General features: G+C 37.1%; 1 pseudogene; it reads left to right on the forward strand.

Moving 5' to 3' along the window:
- Positions 1 to 8703, forward strand: part of LOC102850487 — a 12922-nt pseudogene that overhangs the window by 2139 nt on the left and 2080 nt on the right.

Below are 8703 nucleotides of genomic sequence, written 5' to 3' on the forward strand. Positions count from 1 at the left end.
ATTTCCATTTATTCATTGTTGCACTTTTCTCCCTGCCCACCCCTTCCCTCCAGTTCATTCTTCTCTTAGAAAAGTAAAAGAAAAATTCTTCAATTGTTATACAATCCCTCCTCCCAAGCCTATTCCACTATATAGCCTTCGTTCTGAACTCATGCATGACAATAATACCTAATAATATATACCTTTTAAACAGTTCTCACCCTAATCTGTTTCAATGCAGTATACATGATTTATCCTATCTTTCTTAGTCTTCCCTAACCCCAATGTCAGTACCGTTTTACAACAGTGGCACTATGCAGTATTTGTCCTTTTATGACTGAGATATTTCACTCAGCATAATGTCCTACAGGATCATCCATTTTAAATTATATTTCATGAGATCCTTGTTTTTCAATGCAGCGTAGTATTCTGTTGTGTGAATATACCACACCTTCTCTATCCCTTCATTTGTTGATGGGTTGTTTCCAGCTCTTTGCTATTATGAACAAAACTACAATAAACACGAGTGTGCATATATCTGCTTGGGTGGCAATTATGGTTTCTTTAGGGTATATTCCAAGTAGTGGAATTGCAGGGTCAAATGGTATTTCTATTTGCAAGTTTTTGAGAAAGCGCCATACTGCCTTCCATAGTGGTTGCACCATTTTACACTCCCACCAACAGTGAATAAGGGTTCCCGTTTCTCTGCAACATTGCCAGCATTATTTGTTTGTTGTTCTGTTAAATTTTGCTATTCTTACTGGGGTGAGATAATATATCATAGTTGTTTTGATTTGCATCTCTCTTAGAGGAAGGAGTTTTGAACATTACTTCATGTGTTTGTGTGCCATGTGAATGTCTTCTTTGGTGAAGTGTCTGTTCATATCCTGTGCCCATTTTTCAATTGGGTTATTTACCTTTATCTTATTGTGGTGCTCAAGTATTTTATAAATTCTAGATATAAGTCTCTTCTCTGACATGTTATTACAAAATATTTTTCCCCAGTCGGTGGCTTCCCTTTTTACCCTGTTGGAGAAGTTTTTAGAGGTGCATAGGAGTTTTATTCTTAGAAGGTCCCATTCGTCTATTTATCCTCTCCTGGATGTAGATTTTTAAGGATGCTTGGAAGACTGTTGATGTTGTGGATTAGGACTTCTAGAGTTTTCTCAAGTTCTTATTTAATGATATTTATTATCCATGATCCATCTTGAGTTAGTTTTTTTTTTTACAGAGTGAGGTGTGAATCTTGTTGAGTTTTCTGCAGATAGTTTTCCAATTTTGCCAACACTATTTGTTAAAAAAGGTTGTCATTTCCCCACTTAACTGATTTCATGTCCTCGTCAAAAATCAGTTGACCATAGGTAGATGGGATGATTTCTGGATTCTCAATTCTATTCCATTGATCTATGTGTCTGTCATTGTACCGGTACCACACTGTCTTGATCACCACAGCAGTGTAGTAGGATTTGAAATCAGGAAGTGAGATGCCTCCTACCTTGTTTCTCTTTTTAAGGAGTGCTTTGCTTATTCGGAGCATCTTTCCATTCCAAATGAAACTGGAGATTGCCTTTTCCATCTTATTGAAGAATGGAATTGGTATTTGTATTGGGATTGCATTGAACATGTAAATTGCCTTGGTAGTATTGTCATTTTCACAATATTGAGTCTTCCTATCCATGAACAAGGGATATCCTTGGACTTCTCCAGGTCTCTTTCTGTTTCTTGAAGTAATGTCTTGTAATTTTCTTTGAATAGATCCATTATGCTTCTGGTTAGATTTACTCCCAAGTATTTAAGCTTGTAATTAGCTATTGTGAAGGGTATTGTTTTTCTTATCTCCAGTTCTGTATTCTCTTTGACGAAATCCAACTGATTTTTTTAATTTATTATTAATTTCAATGAAAATTTACAGAGAATTTGGATTTCCATTCATTCATTCTTGCACTTTTCTCCCCTCCCAACCCTCCCCCCCTAGTACCCTACCCCCTTGGAAAAGTAAAAGAAAAATTATTTCATTGTTTTACAATCCCTGCCCTTAGGTCCACTCCACTATGCAGTCTTCGCTCTGGACAACTGTCATGACAAAAATACCTAATCACATATCCCTTTTAAACAGTTTTCTCCCTCTTTCTCGGTCTCCCTCCAACCCCGAGGTCAGTCCTGTTTTACAACAATGGCACCATGCAGTATTTGTCATTTTGTGACTGAGATACTTCACTCAGCATAATGTCATCCAGGGTCACCCGTTTTTAATAATATTGCATGAGTTCCTTGTTTTTCAATGCAGCATAGTATTCTATTGTGTGAATATACCACAACTTCTCTATCCATTGTTGGTTGATAGGCACTTAGGTTGTTTCCAACTCCTTGCTATTGTGAACAAAGCTGCAATAAACATGGGTGTGCACCAACTGATTTTTATATGTAAATCTTGTATCATGCCACTTTGTTGAATTGGTCAACTATGTTGAGTGGTTTTGTTGTTGGATCTTTAGGGTTTTCTAAGTATACTATCATATTATCTGCATAGAGAGGTAATTTTACCTTCTCTTTGCCAATTTGGATACCTCTTATATCCTTCTCTTGTCTTATTGCTATCGCTAAGACTTCCAGTATAATATTAAATAAGAGAGGTGATAGTGGGCATCCTTGCTAGTTCTTGCTCTTAAAGGGAATGCCTTTAACCTCTCTCCATTGAGAAAAATGTTGGCTCTTGGGTTTGCATATATACTTTTTACTATATTGAAGAAATTCCCCTCTAATACTATTTTGTTTAGTATTTTAATCAGGAAAAGGTGTTGGATTTTGTCAAAGGCCTTTATGCATCAATTGATAGGATCATGTGGTTCTTGTTTTTCGCTTTCTTATGTTGAACCATCCTTGTATACCAGTTATGAATCCCACTTGGTCATGGTGAATTATTTCTTTGGTGTATTGTTGGATTCTATTGGCCAGTATTTTATTCTGGATTTTTGCATCTATGTTCATAAGAGATATTGGCCTATAATTTTCTATTTTGGTAGTGTCATTTCCTGGCTTTGGTATCAAGGATATGTTTGCTTCATAGAATGAGTCTGAGAGAATTCCATCTTTTTCTTTTTTCTGAAATATTTTATGTAGACTTTGTGACAGTTCTTCTCGGAATGTTTGATAAAATTCACTTGTAAAACCATCTGGTCCAGAGCTTTTGGGGGTTGGAGTTGTTTTGTTACCTTTTCAATTTCTTCTTTTGTAATGGGTTTGTTCAGGTGTTCAATTTTGATTTGTGTCAGTTTAGGTAGGTTGTGCATTTCTAAGTATTTGTCCATTTTCTCTAGGTTTTCATGTTTGTGTGAGTGTGTTGTTGTTATTGTTGTTAACTGCCGTCGAGTCGCAGGCAACTCATAGCGACCCTATGAAGGAGAGTCCTTGACGCTTGGGTGCCTTTCATCCTCTCTCCAAGTTCATAGGGTTTCCGGAGGCAAGCTATTATGGAAGTGGACGCCACTCCTTCCATGCTTGTTCAATCGGGGAGCTCCACCCCACTCTCAGTCTGCATTGTAGCCAACCATTAACGCATTTGACACATCTCACGGTGTTCAGCCTCAGAGCAACCACAAGTGACCGTGGGATTGTTTGAGTATAGTTTTTCATAATATTCTAATGTTAGACTTTTTGTTTTAGTTGGTCTGTTGTGATGTTTCCCATTTCATCTCTTATTCTGATTGTTTGTATCTTTTCCTTCTTTTCTTTTGTTAGTTTTGCTAGTGGTCTGTTGATTTTATTGACCTTTTCAAAGAACCAACTCTTAGTTTTGTTGATGGTTTCAATTGTTTTTTTGTTTTCTATTTCATTTATTTCTGCTCTAATTTTTATAATTTCAGGTTTTTTAGCGGATGTCTGGTTTTCTTGCTGTTCTTTTTCAATTTGTTGGAGATGTTGGTTTTTTCCTGTCTTTTGATGTGTTTGCTTATGGCTATAAATTGACCTCTGATTACTGCTTTGGCTGTGTCCCAGAGGTTTTGGTAAGTAGTGTTTTCATTGTCACTTGTTTCAAGAAACTTTTTAATTTCACTTTTTATTTCTTCTAGTACCCTTCTCGTGTTCAAGCAAGGTGTTGTTCAGCTTCCAAATGTATGGTTTTTTTTCTCCTTTATCCTCTTGATATTTCTAATTTTGTGACATTGTTGTTGGAAAAGATGCTTTGCATTATTTTTATGTTTTTTAATTTATTGATACTTGTCTTGTGACCTAAAATGTCATCTATTCTGGAGAACATTCCATGCACATTGGAGAAAAAGGTATACTGTGCTTTTTTCTTGGGGGTGGGGGGGGCATTAAACCTATAGATGTCTATGAGATCAAGTTGGTTTATTGTGTGGTTTAATTCTTCTGTATCTTTGTTGAGTTTCTTTCTAGTAGTTCTATCTTTTCTTGAGAGTGGTGCATTGAAGTCTATAGTATTATAGACTATAGAAGTACTATAGTATTGTCTATTTCCTTTTTCAGTTTTGTTAATGTTTGCTTTATATATTTTGCAGGTATTTCATTTGGTGCGTAGATATTCATTATTCTTATGTCCTCTTGTTCTATTGACTCTTTGAGCATTATAAAAATGACCTCTTTGTCCTTTCTGATGGTTTTGCATTGAAATTTATTTTATCAGAGATTAATATTGCTATTCCTGCTTTTTTTCTGGTTGCCATTTGCTTCGTATATTTTTTTCCACCCTTTTATTTTTAGTCTTTCTTTATCTCCATTTTTCAGATGTATCTCTTGTAGACAACATATTGATGGAATTTGGTTTTTATCCTATCTGCTACTTTTTTTCTCTTCAGTGGTGCATTTAAACCATTCACATTTAGTGTGATTATTTTGAGGCAAGGTTTTATTGCTATCATTTTGGTGAGTTTTTGTTTTGTTTTGTTTTGCTAATGCTGGTCTTGTTTTTTACAAACTCCCTTAAGTTCTGTTTTTCTGGAAATATTTTGATCTCTCCTTCATATTTGATGGACAGTTTCTCTGGATACAGTATTCTTGGTTGACATTTGTGTTCTTTGAGTGTTCGATATATGTCATTCCACTGTCTTCTTGCTTGCATGATTTCTGCTGAGAAATTAGCACTTAATCTTAACTACTATCCCTTATAGGTTACTCTTTGTTTCTCCCTTGCTGCTTTCAGAATTTTCTCCTTATCTTCAGCTCTGGCAAATTTTACTATGATATGCCTCAGATTTTTTTCTTTTGGAGTCTATTCTTTATAGTGTTTGCTCAGCTTTTTCAATATATATTTGTTCATTCTTCATCATGCCTGGGAAATTTTCTTTTAGTAATTCTTCCACAACTTCTTCAGTGTCTTTACTTGCTTCCTCCTGTTCTGGGATTCTGATGATGCACATGTTATTTTTTTTATGGCATCCCACATTATTCTTAGGTTTTCTTCTTTTTCCTTCCTTTTTTGATTCTCCTTTTTGCTCTAGCAGATCAGTGGAGACAATTCTATCTTCTATTTCACCAGTTCTGTGTTCCATCTCTTCAACTCTGTTCATGTGTCACTCCATCATGTTGACAACATCTGAAAAACCTTGGATCTCATTATTTTGGATTGTGGTTTCTTATTTTTTCCAGTGCCTCTAATACCTCATTAGTTTTATAGCATTGTTTTGGATTGTCTTTTTAAACTCCTCCTGATTTTTGCTTTCAGTGTCCTTTTTTTCACCCATTGAAAATATTCAGTTATTGTTCTTTTGAATTTTGTGTCAGAAAGTTCCATCAGACTTTCTGACTTCAGGAAATCCATTGCTACTGTGTCTCTTTTGGGGGTGATATCTTGCTTTGGGCTCATGTGGGGAGTATGATAGTCTGCTTCTTTAGGGACATTGCTGTGGTAGAGTGTTTCTCACCTGAGATGATAGCTGGTTCTTGATTTGACATCACTGCTCCAGAGAAAGGTTGGGCAGGCACACAAACAGATGCACAAAGGGTGGGTGCACGTGCAGACATACACTTCAGTGGGGTGGGGGAGAGATGTGCATACAGATACACATGGAAAGGGAGTGTAGCGGAGAATTGCTTTGGGTCCTTATCCATAGAAGATTCCCTCGAGTGCCTCAGGGCCATGTTGTCTGCCAATATTTGTCAGAATCTGCAGATCTGTGTTCAGGTGGCTTCTAAGTATCATGAGCAACTGTCAACTCAGTCTCTCATTGAACTTCTTGAAACTTTCAAGAGTTTTGAAGGTTTCTTTTATTTCCTGGGATCCATTGTTAACTTTAGTCAAGACCCAGATGCACTTTAAATATATTCAGGCAGCTTGTAAGACTGGACAGATCAAAGAAGTAGGAAAAAATGTGTAGAGAAAGCAACTGCTCTGGTCCTGAATGAGTCAAGAATTTTCTCAAAGAAGCAAAGCTAACAGACCAGTTACCACTTATTATTGTGTGTGATCAATTTTACTTCGTTCATGATCTGGTGCTGTATTTATAATATATAAATATGTATAAAATGTATAAATAAGATTTATTAATAATGAATTCATAATAAAATGTGTAATGTAAATAAATAATAAAAATGTATAATGTATAAATAATCTTCAAAAATACCTAGAGATTTATGTACAGAAGGTAAATGCAAGTTAACTTCCTGTCATTATTGGAGTATTACTTGAGGTTGATTGCTCTGAAAATGTCATTAAAAACTTAATTCTTGTTGTAAGAGGTCAATTTTCTACTGATGAACTTGTTGCTGAGGTTGAAAGGAGAAACAGATTGATACTCCTTTTGCATTGGTTAAAGGCCAGAATTCATGAAGGCTGTGAGGAAACTGCTACTCAAACCACACTCACCAAAATCTATATAGACAGCAATAACAACCTAGAGAGATTTCTTTGTGAAAATCCCTATTATGACAGTCGTGTTATTGGAAAGTATTGTGAGAAGAGAGAGCCACACCTGGCATGTGTTGCTTATGAACGTGGGCAGTGTGATCAGAAACTTATTAATGTTTGCAATGAGAATCCTCTCTTCAAAAGTCATCCCAGCTACCTTGTACATCAAAAGGATCCCGAATTATGGGGTAGCATGTGGCTGGAAAGCAATGCCTAAAAGTGACATTTAATTGACCAGGTTGTGCAGACAGCCTTGTCTGAGACTCAGGATCTTGAAGAAGTGTCAATAACTGTCAAGGCTTTTATCACTGCAGACCTTCCAAATAAGCTCATTGAACTGCTGGAGAAAATTGTCCTTGATAACTCTGTATTCAGTGAGCACAGGAATTTGCAAAACCTTCTCATCCTCACCGTAATTAAAGCTGACTGTACACATGTTATGGGGTATGTTAACTGCCTGGATAATTATGATGCTCCAGATATTGCCAATATTGCCATCAGCAATGAATTATTTGAAGAAGCATATGCCATTTTCTGTAAGTTTGATGTCAATACCTCGGCTGTGCAGGTCTTGATTGAACATATTGGAAACTTGGATCAAGCATATGAGTATCAAGCATATGAGTTTGCTGAACACTGTAATGAACCAGCAGTCTGGAGTGAGCTTGCCAAAGCCCAGTTGCAGAAAGCAATGGCCAAAGAAGCCATTGATTCTTTTTTTAAATTTTATTATTTTGTGTGTGTACCATCAAATCTTCAATATGGATTGAGGCTCAATGTCAAGAAGACAAAGATTCTCACCACTGGACCAATTGGCAGCATCAGGATGAATGGTGAAGAGATAGAGATTGTTCACAGCTTTAGTGTGCTTGGCTCCACAATCAACACTCTTGGCACCATCAGCCAGGAAATTAAAAGACATATTGCGATGGGAAAGTCTGCTGTTAGGGACCTCTCTAAAATACTCAAGAGCAATGATGGAGACTAAGGTGTGTCTGGTACAGACCATGGTCTTTGCAATAACTTGTTATGCTTCAGAGAGCTGGACAATGACCAGGGAGGCTAGAAGGAGAATTGATGCTTTTGAGCTTTGGTGTTGGAGAAGAGCGCTGAGAGTTCCATGGACTGCTAAGAAAACAAAGATTCATCCAGGAGAGGGTTAAACCGGGCTGGCTGCTCCTTGGAGGCAAGGATTCTGAGGCTTTGTCTGACATACTTTGGTCATGTTGTAAGGAGGGACAGGTCCTTGGAGAGGGACATCATTCTTGGGAGGGTGGAGGGCAGGCACAGGAGGGGAAGACCCTCTGGGAGATGGATTGATTTGGTGACTGGGGCAATTGGGATGAGTGTGTTGGAGACAATCAGATTGGCACAGGACAGAGCAGAGTTTAGAGCTGTTGTACATAGGATAGATATGAGTCACAAGCGACTCGATGGAACATAACAACAACCGTCAAATCAGATCTGACTGGTACAGGAGGAAATTGCCCCTCCTTCTCCAGCAGAGCATCTGGTGGATTCAAACTGCGTACCCCTGGGATTGCAGTGCAGTTTCTTGCCACTAGGCCACCAGAGCTCCTTAAGCTATTGATTCTTTTTTTTAGCATGTAACATTTTTTTTAAAATATTTATTGACTAACATTTTTTTTACATTGTGTTTCATTCATGCACTTTTTTATTATTAAATTTTATTAATTTTAATGAACATTTACAGAGATTTGGGGGTTTTATTCATTCATTGTTGCACTATTTTCTCTACCCTCCTCCCCAGTTCGTTCTTCTTTTCTTCCCCCGCCTTGTAAGTCTGTTTGAATTGTCCAATTGCCACAGTGCTTGTCAAAGCCAGTTCTGATCAATCT

The sequence above is a fragment of the Elephantulus edwardii genome, unplaced genomic scaffold (assembly GCF_000299155.1).
Source record: "Elephantulus edwardii isolate Elephantulus edwardi_28Jun2011 unplaced genomic scaffold, EleEdw1.0 scaffold00146, whole genome shotgun sequence".
Taxonomy (NCBI): domain Eukaryota; kingdom Metazoa; phylum Chordata; class Mammalia; order Macroscelidea; family Macroscelididae; genus Elephantulus; species Elephantulus edwardii.